Source organism: Ovis aries, chromosome 18, assembly GCF_016772045.2.
Source record: "Ovis aries strain OAR_USU_Benz2616 breed Rambouillet chromosome 18, ARS-UI_Ramb_v3.0, whole genome shotgun sequence".
NCBI lineage: Eukaryota > Metazoa > Chordata > Mammalia > Artiodactyla > Bovidae > Ovis > Ovis aries.
Window position 1 is genome coordinate 63573084 of NC_056071.1, and position 13248 is coordinate 63586331.

A 13248-nucleotide genomic window follows, 5' to 3' on the forward strand; every position below is an offset into this window, starting at 1 on the left:
GACACAGCTTCACTGGCCGTCTTGCTTCCATTTTCGGTAAACTACGCACGCAGGTCCTTTCCAGAACTCCGTCTTTCTTTGGTATTTAAAAGGTGGATATTCCTTCTATGTTTACGTGATTCATAGATAATCATAGAGGAAAATCCATGTTTTCAGTATCAAATGCTACTCTGGAAATGTTTCTGGAAGAGACTGGAGGGCCAGGCCCGCATCCCAGGCCTCCGGGCCTGGGCAGGTGGAAGGTTGGTGGGTGGATGGCATGCCGTGTCTTAGTTAAGGACGGACACCTGGGGTTCATCCATACTCGGGAACCATCTCTGGCCGAGCAGCCCACTCGGTAAGATGCACGTTGTGGGTCTCTCGTCCATCCATCCACGGAGGCTTGTCTACCCGACGTGACTTTCATGTTTGATGACTGAAGCACAGATTGGAATTCTCCTGGACAGAATCCTTCTTTGGTATTTAAAAGGTAGATTCTCCTTCTATGAGTACATTATTTACGATTAATCATAGAGGAAAATCCACGTTTTCAGTATCAAATGCTGCTTGGAAACCTCGGAGGATGCGACATCGCCATCAAAGAAGGAAGGGGGTGGTCAGGGGTCTCCTGTGCTCTGTGTGAGGTGTGCCATTCAGCTGACTTGCCCTCGGTCTTGTGCAGTCCTGAGACTGCTCTCGGGATTACTTTGAGTCTGAATGAATTGTGTTCTCTGTGTGTTTGCCATGTTTATATAGCATTTTCTAGAGCCTCCTCTTCTGCAGGAATCTTACCTGAGGGTCAGCGTTAGGAGGGGGCCCTGGTGGAGGTACCACTTCCGGGATGCAGGATTCACCCACGGCCAGGAACTCTGCCCACAGCTCCGTGTTGCCTGCCCACTAACCCCGCCTGTCCAATCTGTCTGTCTTAGACTCACTCCTGGAGCAGAGGCCAGCCCTGCCGCAATGTGAGCGGCTTTCCTCCTGGTAGTGGTGTTTGCTCAAAGAGAGATTATCCTTCTTGGTTTTGCTTTGATTGTCATTAACATGCATAGGGCAATCTCTCTGAGAAGCGAGTGCCTGCCTGGGAGGGCTTCTTGGAGAATCAGAGGTCAGGACCACCACAGGGTGGGCAAATGCATGCTGACCACTCTGTATGTGCCTCTGTCTTGCTGTCTGTGACCTGGTCTCTTCTCTTCATCTCCTGCATCCTCCCAAGAACTTGTCGGGAGAGATGATGGCTTTGAAGAGGATGCGGTGGTTTTCTGTTCAGTGTGGGATGTGGTGTCTTCCTTGGTGGGAAGACTGCTTAGTGTGATGCTGAAGCTGCCATGAGCTGTCACTCTGGCCAGTGTCCCCAGCCACGATGCCAGGCTCTGGAAGGAGACCTCAAGGTCAGTGTGTCTCCCAGCTATGAGGAAAGAAGGCTCAACAGCAAGTCAGGGTCTGGCTCATCCTTGACTCATCTGGTCTACCCCATGGACTGTATCCCGCCAGGCTCCTCTGTCCGTGGAATTCTCCAGGCAAGAGGACTGGAGTGGGTTGCATTCTCTTCTCCAGGGGATCTTCCTGACCCAGCAATTGAACCCTCGGCTCCTGCATCTCCCACATCGCAGGCAGATTCTTTACTGTCTGAGCTACCAGGGAAGCCCCCACCCACTCTACACACTCAGGCTATTCTTGGGCTGACTTCTGGGCTTAAATGTCCTTTTGAGGGAAGGGAGTGGGTGTGGCTGCTAGTCTAGAGGAAAGGAACCGGGTAGCCCTGAGTGCCATATTTTATGGTACTTGCCCTGGGACCAGAAGCCCAGTGTTCTCTTAGTCCATAGTCCTCCTCTTGGCCTCATAGCTAGTTGTGATGGGAGGACCCTGGGATGTCTGATGACATTATCTGTTTCATTGGAGAGAGTTGGCCCCTGGGCATTCCTTTGTCCTTTAGTGAATCTTGCCCTAGATGAGTGCTTTTGAGTGGCAGCTCAGGTGACTTTCTGGGCAGTGTCAGCTGCAGGTGGAGGGATGCTGACCGTAGCGGTGCCGCACGATTTGTGAGTGAGGAGCAGGTCATGGACTGTGTTGCTTTCCTCTTTTGCTTTTGCTCTTTAGTGATGCATGTGATGTGTCTTCTAACCCCTGGCAGCGCCCCTGTCACCAGAGCAGCTTCCTGGAGGGAAAGACTTTGGGTGGAAGGGCGGTTTCGCAGGCTCTGAAGGACTGTTGGTCATCTGACGCCTGCTGTCGGGTTCTGCAGGACAGCTCTGGCTTTGGGAGGCAGTCCTGTCTTGGAGAGATGCTGGGGAGCCCAGCCACCCCAGGGCCGGGTCTCAGTGCTCAGGGGCGGGGTTGCCACCGGCTCCTCCCCCTTGGTCTCGGGGCCTGCAGGAGGCGAGCCCCCTCTGGGGCAGCTGCGGCGTGGTCCTCACTGGAGCTGCCCTTTGGTACTTGAAGAGAGGATACCCTTTGTATGTTCACTTAATTAATGGCGAATATACAGAGGGAGACTCTTATTTGCGTATCAAACTCTGACTGGGAAGGCGCTCGGACCCAGCTCCACCTTCTGGATGGAGACCCTGTTGTCAGCCCCTCGCAGGTATGTCCTTGATTCCCAGCCCCAGATGTGGGCTCTGGCCATGATGTCAGCCGCAGGTCCTCCTCTGGGGCACTCCCCAGAGGCCGCGCCAGGCTGGTGGAGGACAGCGGTGGCCTTCTGTGCATGCTGTCTGTTGTCTGTGCTGAGTCTAATGGTGATTTGCTCTTTTAAAGGCACGTGGACCTACCCTTTCTCACTACCGAGTCCCACCCTGGAGACTTCCTGGTACCGTGTCTAACTCAGAAGAGAGACCTTGATGTCAGACCCTTGTGAAGGAGACGCGTGAGTGATGGTGGACCACAGGGCTCTGGCTTTATTTATGATGATTCCAAGCAGGATGGACCAACACCTGCGAGTCCATCCCAGAAGGCTTCCTAGAGGTGGCGCTCACTCAGGGGAAGAGGCTGAAGTTTCCTGGCCAAGACTCCTCTTCGATGTTCAGGACAGCACCCTCCTGCTCACGGTCCCCAGGATGAATCTGTAAGAACTCTTTCTGTTTGTGATTCGTGGTTCCAGTCCTGCCTGGAGAGAGTATCCTCCGCAGGAAGCACCCAGCTCTGGGGAGGAGCATGGGAGCCATCGCCCTGGGCCAGGTACGTGGATGCTGAAGGTCAGAGGGAAGTGCTTCTGTCTCCACGTGTGTTCTCCAGGCCTCTGACCTTCCTGCATCCCGTTCATCTCTAGGATGATGGCTAGAAGACGAGGGCTCTGGCTCTGTGTTTGTGGAGACATCTCTTGAGGTGTGTAACCATCCACTTGGTGTACAGCCTGACCACCGTGGGGGTCCCCAGGCCCTGAGGCCAGCATCGGGGAAGACGTATTGCCACGGCCCCGTCTGCGAGAGGTGGGTGCCTCCCCCTGGGGGATGAGCTAGGTTTCCTCCTCGCCCGTGGCCTTCCATTTGTACTCCTTCCATAGGGCCTCCTTGGGGTTGAGGCTGCCGTGGGGAGCTGGTCGTGGTCTGCTGAATCCATTTCTCTGTGGTACGTGGAGTTAGACTCCTTTTCAATGTCGACTCTCCTCGCACGGCTTCCTGGTGTGATGCCAACCTCTGGTAGGGCATGGGGAGTGTGGGGAGGAGGCCCACGTGGGAGGTATGATGGTGACCATGGGGCCTTGACTTCATCCATGATGTAGATTCACCCAGTCCCCTCACCCTGGGTGCATAGTCAGGACTTCCTGGAGGAGGTGTCCATGCTGGTTCCACCTCCAGCATCATTCTGCAGAAAGCAAGAAGCTAGCTGAGCTCTGGGCATGCTCTGGAAGGCCGTGGGGTTGATCTTTTCAGGAATAAGCCCTGGTTTGGAGTGATTCCTGAAAATAACATTGATGTCAGTGAAGGGGCACTGGCTTCTGCCCATCCCCAAGCTGAGATGGAGAGCGGTCCAGCAGGCATACACCTGGCAGGCGGTGTCTGCCCCCTGGCCTGCTGATTCTGCATCCCCCACCCCTTCCCTAGGATGTTTCCTGGGAGACAAGGCCCGCTCTGTGAACAGTAGCGATGGACCTGCCCAATGCTACTACTGTTTGGTACTTAAAGCGAGGTTGCCCTTTGTATATTCGGTTTTTTGACGCAGAATATACAAGGGCAAGCTCTCTGTGAGTATCAAACCCTGGACCCAGTCCACATACAGCAAGGGATTCGGTACGTGTGTGCATGACCGTGTGTCCAGTGGTGTGTGCAAATGGCTTCAGGGTCACCACTTGGCAGAGGTGACATCTCAGGCACACGGCTGACTTTAGAGAAGTTGATGGGCCCTGGGGAGTGACACCCCTCCTGGTTCTGCGTGGGGTGGGAATGGGGGCGGTCAGGAGGCATGCACTCTGTGTGTCCGACCCGGGTCCTAAGACGGCCAGGTTGGTCCCGGTGTGGGTGGTGGCCGCATCGTCACTGCACGTGTATGCTGGGTGCCCGTGAACTGATGCACTAACCCTCAGCATCTAATTTGTCCCCAGGACTGTGCCTTGAAGACGCTCCACGTCCTCCCAAGGCAGTGGCTTTCTTTCCCGTGCTAACCTTTGGTACTTGGAGAGTGGTTATCCCTGTCCTGTTCGTTTTACTCATGTCGAATCGTACAGGGTCATCCACTTTTTCAGTATCAAGAGCGCAGACCGTAGAGTTCGATTTCCTGTGTTTGGATCCTGCCTCTGACACTTACTAACCGGGCAACCTTGGGCAAGGATATTTCATCGTGCCGTGCCTGCTGTGTCGTGTGGAAGGGGGGCCGGAGGGCTGTGGGGGGCTGGGTGAGTTAAGACTTGTACATGGCTTAGAGCAGAGTTATAGTCGAGACACTGTGTGCTAGGAAATGCTTGGTAATGGTGATGCAATTACCGAAATTCCTCTTTGGCATTTTGGAACGGTGTTGAGATGTGGGCAGCAGATCGCCCTCAGGTATGTGTGGGGATGCTCGAGCCCACTGTGTTCAGTGAGGGTGGCCAAGGCTTTGGAAGTGCAGCCACTAAGCCCTTCTCCTAATGCCATCCGGAAAAGCAGGGTACAGTGGGGCCCTCGGCTGTGACCGTGGGCCACCAAGAGCGTTGGCTCCAGGGAAGGCGGACAGTCCTTGGCTCTCTGCCCGAGCCGCCCTCTGCAGGATGCTAGGGCGTGGTCACCAAGCAGAGCGAGCAGCAGTTCAGTTCTGCCTCCCCGGCACCTGGAGACACATGGTCCGTGATGCATGTGTGTGTGTGTGTGTGTGTGTGTGTGCTCAGCTTGGCTGAGTTGCAGTCCCTGTCCATTCTTGAACTGAAGACCTGGGGGTGCCAGTGTTCCTGTCCACGTCGCTATCTCATACTTGAGGAGAAATTATCCTTGGTGTGTTCACTTTATTTGGGATGAATCATACAAGGACAATTTCTTTTTGAGTATCAAATCCTGCCTCGGCGGACTTCCTGAACCCCATGACGAGTTCCATAGAGATGCGTGTATCAACCCTTTGGGGTCTCCTGCCTGGCTGTGGGCTGAGAGCTTGCAGGGACTCGTGCTGGGGGACCACTGCTCGAACCTTCAGGAACTAGCGGCAGGGCCAAGCTTGGCCAGGGGCCACCGGGCTCCCTGGTACTGTCTTGACCTGCGTTGGTCATGGGTGTGTGTGATGAGTGACCCAGCATTCAAGGCTCATCAGATCCTGCTTCTTGAAATCACTGCTTGGACATGAAGGCAACTTTAGGATCAAGTCACTGCTGTCAGCTCCCCTGTCCCCTGCCTGAGGACGTGAGCAACCCCCGAGTAGGCGGCCGACTCTGTGTGAAACTGACCCACTAACCGTCATTGTTTGGACTACCCAGGAAGAACCTTCTGGAAAGGACACTGACCTTGGAGACGAGGCCAAGTTCTTCTGGATGGCACAGTTCATTGATGCTTAAAGAATGGTTGTCCGTAGTATGGTCTCTGTATTTATGGTGATTAATATCAGATAGCCATTGTTTTAGTATCCAAACGTCCAGATGTGCTTCACGGTTTTTCTTGAGGATGGTGCTAACTTCAGCAAGAGGACACGGGGGCCTAACTTACCACAGAGCATGTTTTTGCTGATGATCCCTGACAACTAATTCAGTGACCTGGGAATGCAAGCCTGCAGCATGATGCCCCTTGAACTAACACCAGTTTTGGGGCGGACATACAGTTCGGGTGCTCAGGGCCGTTTGGAAGATGCTGGTAATGATTCATCTGTCTTTCTCTTTTTGTTACTCAATCTCAGCCATGAGGAATTCCTGGACGAGAGACTGCTGTCAAGCATCTCTCTAGGCAGCTGGAAGATGGACTGGGTCATTTGGTTTTCCCGCCCCCTGATCTTTGGCATAAATCTGATCATGAAGATGTCTTAGAGAAGATGCAAAATTAAGGAAATCACAGTCCATTTCCTGCCACTGCTACTAAGGAGCGATCTACTGAATGTCCATCTTATGGCTCTGTGCCTGTTATTGGAACCACTTCGTCTTAGAGACTCTCCCATGAGACATGTTATTGTTTAGTTGCTAAGTCGTGTCTGACTCTTTGTGACCCCACGGACTGCAGCACCCCAGGTTCCTCTGTTCTCCACTATCTCCTGGTGTTTGCTCAATGCTGTCTAACCATCTCATCCTCTGTCACCCCCTTCTCCTTTTGCCTTCATTCTTTCCCAGTGTCAGGGGATTTTCCAGTGAGTCAGCCCTTTGCATCAGGGGGCCAAAGTATTGGAGCTTCAGCATCAGTCCTTCCAATGAATATTCAGGGTTGATTCCTTTAGGATTGGCTGGTTTGATCTCTTTGCAGTCCAAGGGAACACAGACCCTGGGATAAGACATTGTGGTCAATGGCACCTCTGGGGTGTATGTGCGTGCACGTGTGTGTGTGTGTGTGTGTGCTTGTGAACTGTCAGCTAGAGGGGTGTTCCTCAAACTCTAATATGCTTCTCAGATTTTCATCACCTAGGGATCTTGTTAAAAGGCAGATTCTGATTCAGGGACCAAGATTCTGCATTTTTAGCAAGTTCCCAAGTGATGCTAATGCTTCTGGTCGGTGGACAACACTCGGAGCAGCTCGGGGCTGGAGAGGATGTGCTTTCTTTGTGATGTGTGTCCCCTGTGCCCCACCTTCCATATCACGAGAACACTTCCCAGGCCAACACACCGCTCTTCTGTTCGTGCGCAATGGTTATCAGCCCCCGGCTCTCTTATGCATACATGTCATGAGGTGACTCTCCCTTAGAGTCAAATTCCACCTCCCAGGGCTTCCTGGATACAAGACCCTCGCCGAGGAGAGGCCACCAGTGTCAAGGCTCATCAGGCACTGGACCATCAGCGGCATTGATGCCTGGGACTACGAAATTCTGGAATCACCCATTTCCAGTCAGTCCGAAGCAGCAATCCTGGGCCAAGGCCATCTTTTGGGGACCCCCTCTCTTGGGGATCCGTGATATGCTTCGTTTTATCAGAAAAGGTATTATCACGATGGCTTTGCATCACCTGTGACACACATTCCTTGGGCGTGTTCTTGGCATCAGATCCCATCTCCCAGGAATCCCCGAAGGAGCTTGCATTGCCACTGTTGTTGTCTTTGTTGTTACTGTCGCTGTTTTTAGGATCGAACCTGCTTTGGGAGTGTCTCTGAGCTCGGTTCCAGCTCTGGGGTGTCGAGGCCAAGTGCAAGCCCTGGGGCCCAGGTATGGGGGATATATGATTGATGCCCGCCTGTGGGCTTTCTTTACAGGATCTGAGTTCCCAGCTCCCTGAGCCTTGGATTCAGGTCTTCCTGAGAAGAACCTTCCGGAGCCAGAGACCGCCGACACTGGGGAAGAGGCCATGGTTTTCATTTCAGAACTGTTCAGGGATATTTGAGGAGAGGTTATCCGTGTTATGTTCGCTTGGCTCATCATGAATAATACATGGTTAACCTCTCTTTGAATATCAAACTCTGCCTCGAGGGCCGCCCGCACAGGAGACGTGAGAGCGTGTGCCTGGTGTGAGCTGTGACCCCGGGGCCAGCCGTGATGTGGAAGGCATGCTTCCTGGAAGGGAGGCCGGCTGGGGGAGGGGCCCAGGCTTGCTTTGCAGTGGTTTTGCAGTGAACTTGGTGTGTTTCTCTGATTTGGACAAGGTCGCCCCCACTTTCAGTCCAGCCTGCCTGGGGGTGAGGGGCTGAGATAGGGCCCCTGAGTCCGTGTTCCTGCAGGGCTGGTCAGTGGGGGCCTGATGGCTGAGCTTCGCCCACAGTGAGAGCTCTCCCCAGCCCTGACTGTCCAGACCCAGACTTGCCCTTTGCAGAGCAGCTTCCTGGAGGCTACACCGTCCCCTGTGGAGAGTGTGTGCTTTCTGCTCCCCCGGGACCTTCCAGGAGAGGTCACTCCCTTCCCGAAGACTCCTCTGAGGGCCATCTGTTTTCAAGGGTCAGGTCCCACCCAGACCAGCTCCCCAGACACACATGGTCGCATCTGTCTCCCCAGGTGTGCGAAAGGCAGGCCCACCTCTGCTCGCTGTGTTGACCTCCCAGGTCCACTTCCCGTCCAGGCAGATTTCCCCGAGGCGCTGCTGGCAGAGCCTGCAGGGTTCCCGTCCCCCCACTTGGCACACAAAGAGGCTGGTGGGGCCGCAGCCCCTTCCCTTGGGAGGAGGACTGCCCAGCCGACATCTCCACCTCTGCAGCTCGCACGCAGTGCTCTCTCTGAGTCTGGATCCCCCCTGCTTATGGGGATAGGAGGCTGACCCGGACCCCTCATTTAGTGGAGGATGGGGGCCCCCATGACCCGCTACCTCCAGAGTCTTGACCGTGTGAACCTCCGGGGGCTCCCGAGAAGCCCTGTGCTCCGGTCTCTGCAGCTTTCCTGGCCAGCCTGGCAGAGTCTTTCACGGCTTCAGTCCAGCACCCACTGGTGATCCCAGCTTCCCAGTAAGAGAGCTGTCCACCCCTCAGGTACGTCACTGCAGAACTGCCCCCCAGGGTGTGCCAGGAGGATGGACACAGCCCCCGTCCATGAACCCGAGAATGCCTTCCACACTCAGTGACGCCCAGGAGTGACCCAAGCTTGGAAGACGGGATGCCGACGCTGTCATCCGCGTCAGTGCGGGCTCCACTGGGCGCTCATCTGTCGTCTGTGGTGGAGGTTCTGGTACCATGGAAGACTGCGTTGTGGGGCTCCACCTTCAGGCGGGGATATATGGTGTCCCCCTCACTGGGTCCACAGGTGGCCTGTGAGGACCCCTGGGCCCTCAGAACAGAATCGTCCATAAGGGATTTTGGGGGCCAGGCCTTTTTGGGACTCAGGTCCACCCCATCTCGCTCGAAGAGAGAGTTTAGTCTGGGAGTGTGGTCTTTATGGTTGACTATTCCTTCAGCTCTGGTTATCCCTACTGTGTCCAGGATGAGTTCCTGGAGGCCACCTCTGATCCAGAGAAAGGTTATGCCTCTTGGTACCAATCCTCAGTCTAGGGAGAGCTAATGTGCCCCTGACTGTTGGCATCTTCATCTGGGTACACGAGGAGGCACCTGCTCAGGTGCGGTCCACGGCAGGGTCCCTCTTCACTGCTTGCTCGGTCATAAGTGTGGAGCCCGGTCACACCCTGCCTAGACCAGATTCCACCTTCAGGAAGGAAGTACCTCCCATGACCCTTGAAAGAATGGCCCGTCTCAGACCCTGGGTCTTTGTTAGGATGAAGCCCCCCCGTCCCCCAGCTGGAGCATTGAGGTCTTAAATGCTTAGCCCCCAGGGCTGAGCAAAGGCGGGGTTCACGGTCATGTCATCACAGCCTGTCTGGCTGATCACATCCAAGCTGCTGTTTTGCAGGACAAGCTCCCACCTGGAGAGGTGCTCCACCAGGACGCCAGCCTGAGGGCAGGGCATGGTCCGTGATAGGGGAGTGGATGGTTGATCAGAGAACATACATTTTGTCAATGATGTATGTCAACTGATCCACAGTCCCTCCCTATCCAGTCACTTCTCAGGACAGACTTGAAGAAGAGGCGCTGCTTCCTCCTCCATGCTAGTACCTGTCCCTTGAAAAGACCTTTTCCTTGCTGCTTGGCTCTCTTTATGCTCAGTCACGTAAGGGAAGCTTTGTTTCTCAGTACTGATCTTTCCTGGAACGCTTCCTGGGAAGAGCTGCTGGCTTCCACCCCTTCCCAGGGGACAGGAATGCATGGTTGGCTTTATTTACAAAGGGCCACACCCAATGCTCCTCACCCCCAGTCCCCAATTCGTCCTTAGGAGGATTAGCTGCAGGCAAGGCAGACTCTGGTGAAGACACGGTTCATCAGCGTTAGCCTTTGGTACTTGAAGAGTGGCTATCCCTGCTGTGTTCGCTGTATTTATGACGAATCATACAGGGACATCCAGTTTTTCAGTATCAAATACTGCTCTGGAGGGCTTCCCCGACAGCATCCCACCTTCCAGGAGGAGGTCTTGGTTTTCGTGCCCACCCGAGGTATGTACGTGGCTGGTGGATCACAGTGCAGGCGCATCCTTTAAGATGCTTGTCGCTTGTTGCCCCCGAGGCTGGAATCTAACCTAGGCAGGAGGTGGCTGCCTAGTAGGACTGTGATTTCTGGAAGGGATGTTGTCATTGATTCTGAACCCATCTGAAAGATCGACCCCTGAGAATCTTGTTCACACAGAACACCTGCCATCTGTCCCAAGAGAACCAGCTGCTGCTGCTGCTGCTGCTGCTGCTAAGTCACGTCAGTTGTGTCCAATTCTGTGCAACCCCATAGACGGCAGCCCACCAGGCTCCTCTGTCCCTGGGATTCTCTAGGCAAGAACACTGGAGTGGGTTGCCATTTCCTTCTCCAGGGCATGAAAGTGGAAAGTAAAAGTGAAGTCGCTCAGTCGTGTCCGACTCTTAGCGACCCCAGGGACTGCAGCCTACCAGGCTCCTCTGTCCATGGGATTTCCCAGGCAAGAGTACTGGAGTGGGTTGCCATTGTTTTCTCCCAAGATAACCAGACCTTTCATAAAATGAATCCCTGGAGACCATGCTCTATGATGATGTGGGGTGATACTGTCTGATAACCTAACTGGTCATCCTTATGGTATTTGCTCCAGGAAAGACTCTGTGATGGTCCACTCTTGCCCGGGAAGGCGTTCTGGAAGCAGTGCCAACCTGGGGAAGACGTGTTGGCATGGCATCTTTCCAGTGCACGTGGAGAGTGAGTTGAGCAGAGTCTTATTTTTGTCTCTGGTGGGGCGCACTTGGCTTCCTCCCCCATAAGACCCAGCCCTTTGGATAATTGCTTTGCGGAAGGGATGTCTGCTTGGGCCATGATGCTTTTTCAGCAGGGCTCTTTCTCTGCATTGTCTTGTAATGAGTGTAACCACTTTGCTAATGAATTTTCCATCAGTTGATCCATCAGTGAGGAATGTCATCCCACAAATCATGATAGAGCATACTATCTACTAGATGATTCTAGACCTTAGTTGGGTCCGCTCAGCTGGGGGTAGAGCAGTGAGCACGATGAAGTCCTTGTTCACGTGAACTTGACAGTCTGGTGGGAGAGATGGAAGGTCATAGCCGAGCGATATCATTCTATCCACTGTAGAGTTACGAAGGAAAGGAAAGCAGGGCAAGCTGTGAGGAAGAGGCATAGATAGAACAGACGTTTATGTTAAATACAGGGTCTGGGAAAGTTTCTCTGGGGAGGGAACTGGAAATGAAGTAGGTTTGGGAGTCAGATTTTCGGGAGAAGCTTGTGGCACATGAAAGCTCTCTGACATCTTTGAGGAACCTCAAGAAGGAAGGTAGGGCTGGACTGGACTATGGGTGAAAGAGGCAGCCTCTGAGGCTTGGGCACCTCCAGATTTTAGTCTGAGTGTGATGGAAACTATGGGTGGATTCTGGTGGGGAGGGAGGTGTGGTCTGCATTGAAATGGTCACTCTGACCACAAGGGTGGTGATAGAGAGCCCACATGGATGGCTATTGTATTGATCTCTGAGTTGCTGATGGAAGCTAGGAAGAGAACAGGAGTCTCCACATGAAGAACATGGGAGGCCCCACAGGTGGAGCCAGCAGACCCACGGATGGGTTGGATGAGCCCAGCCAGGGTCAGGAGTGACAAAGTGGGGCCGGGGATGAACCAGAGGGTCTACAGGTGTGACCGCTGCTGAACTGGGGGCTCTGGAGCGAGTCAGTCCCAGGAGCTTTGGGAGAAGTATCATTACCAGTATTGCCAAGATCCAAGCAGAGGCAGTGACCATGGGCCTGAGGGTCAGGTGGGATGTTGGCAGAGGTACCCGGAGCTGAGGCAGCCTCCAGGCCAGTGAGAGCTGGGGACAGCATCACTGGGTGGGCATTACCAAGAACGAGGTTGGGAGGTGTTCTGGGAGGAGGATGGTGAACCAGAAAGAGGACCTAGGTGGCTGTGATCCAGGTAGTGGGCAGTGAGGTCTGATGAAAATGCTGTGAGCTGAAAGTTTAAAAGGAAAAGAGAAGAATGGTCTGGAGGTGAGGCTGAGCCGGGAGGCCATCTACCCACTGCAAGCCTCCAGTGTAGGAGGTGGCAGGGTGCAGATAGCCCTCGGTGGTGGACAGTGAATCCCTGCGGAGAAATGAGGACATGGTGATGAGTCGTGGTTCCAAATACGGAAGGAGTGTGGGGCGTGAGGACTGGGAAACTGAACCCGGTCCTACTGGTCTCAGGTTGTTGGGGAGAAGGTGGTGACCTTTGATGCCAGCTTTCTGGGAATTGTGTTCCCGGGTGGTTCACCGGGATGAGACGAGCAGTGGGATGGCGGGGTGGGAAGGGAGTTGGGGTCTCCCTCTCCAGGAGCCCCCCATGGTGGCTGTTCTGGAACTCCCCTCGTCTGCTAGACCCCACAAGTCCCATGAAGGAGCTTGGCAGTGCTTAGATGTGCTTGATAGAGAGCCAGGTGTGCTGTGCTGAGAAGTCCAAGGTCCCTATTCTGAAAGCCCAGGGTCCACACCCACACGGAGGGTCCTGAGCTGGGACAAGCTGGCACTGCGAAGCCCCTCTCCTCTCGTTTCTGAGCCCTGCCCCCGAAGACTTGGGAATGCCGTCACCGCTCCAGGGAAGAGGCAGGCAGGGCGTCTGCCCCGCTCCAGGGAGGTAAGTGGCCAGCCGCCTGCACCCCAGTGTGTTTTCGGGATGCGCGTCGTCTGTCTCACTAACACTCTGTGTCCCATCTGCCTGCAGGACGGCAGTCGGAGGCTGCGCCCCTCGGAGAAATGGAAGGGGACCCTGCTCTGTCTTGCC

General features: G+C 54.5%; 1 protein-coding gene and 12 non-coding genes across 18 annotated transcripts in view; all 13 read left to right on the top strand.

Moving 5' to 3' along the window:
• The window catches only part of LOC105606646 (uncharacterized), a 180762-nt gene that overhangs the window by 149904 nt on the left and 17610 nt on the right, over positions 1-13248 (top strand). For all 6 annotated transcript variants that reach the window (XM_060401932.1, XM_060401929.1, XM_042235502.2 and 3 more), the window contains one exon: positions 1-13248. This exon is cut by the window's left edge; it is cut by the window's right edge. The gene's annotated coding sequence lies outside the window, so the exon portion shown is untranslated.
• Positions 70-175, top strand: MIR376B (microRNA mir-376b). Its single transcript, NR_107908.1, has one exon. It is a non-coding gene; the product is annotated as a microRNA mir-376b (primary transcript).
• Positions 449-551, top strand: MIR376A (microRNA mir-376a). The gene has a single exon (NR_107909.1). It is a non-coding gene; the product is annotated as a microRNA mir-376a (primary transcript).
• On the top strand, positions 2400-2505 carry MIR1185 (microRNA mir-1185). The gene has a single exon (NR_107910.1). It is a non-coding gene; the product is annotated as a microRNA mir-1185 (primary transcript).
• Positions 3134-3262, top strand: MIR3956 (microRNA mir-3956). Its single transcript, NR_107911.1, has one exon. It is a non-coding gene; the product is annotated as a microRNA mir-3956 (primary transcript).
• Positions 4061-4188, top strand: MIR381 (microRNA mir-381). Its single transcript, NR_107912.1, has one exon. It is a non-coding gene; the product is annotated as a microRNA mir-381 (primary transcript).
• On the top strand, positions 4574-4680 carry MIR487B (microRNA mir-487b). Its single transcript, NR_107913.1, has one exon. It is a non-coding gene; the product is annotated as a microRNA mir-487b (primary transcript).
• On the top strand, positions 5344-5453 carry MIR539 (microRNA mir-539). Its single transcript, NR_107914.1, has one exon. It is a non-coding gene; the product is annotated as a microRNA mir-539 (primary transcript).
• MIR544 (microRNA mir-544) lies at positions 6962-7062 on the top strand. Its single transcript, NR_107915.1, has one exon. It is a non-coding gene; the product is annotated as a microRNA mir-544 (primary transcript).
• MIR655 (microRNA mir-655) lies at positions 7866-7972 on the top strand. Its single transcript, NR_107916.1, has one exon. It is a non-coding gene; the product is annotated as a microRNA mir-655 (primary transcript).
• Positions 9884-9984, top strand: MIR3959 (microRNA mir-3959). The gene has a single exon (NR_107917.1). It is a non-coding gene; the product is annotated as a microRNA mir-3959 (primary transcript).
• On the top strand, positions 10300-10402 carry MIR487A (microRNA mir-487a). The gene has a single exon (NR_107918.1). It is a non-coding gene; the product is annotated as a microRNA mir-487a (primary transcript).
• Positions 13232-13248, top strand: part of MIR382 (microRNA mir-382) — a 126-nt gene continuing 109 nt past the window's right edge. The window contains exon 1 of the primary transcript NR_107919.1: positions 13232-13248. This exon is cut by the window's right edge and continues 109 nt beyond it. This is a non-coding gene — a primary transcript (microRNA mir-382).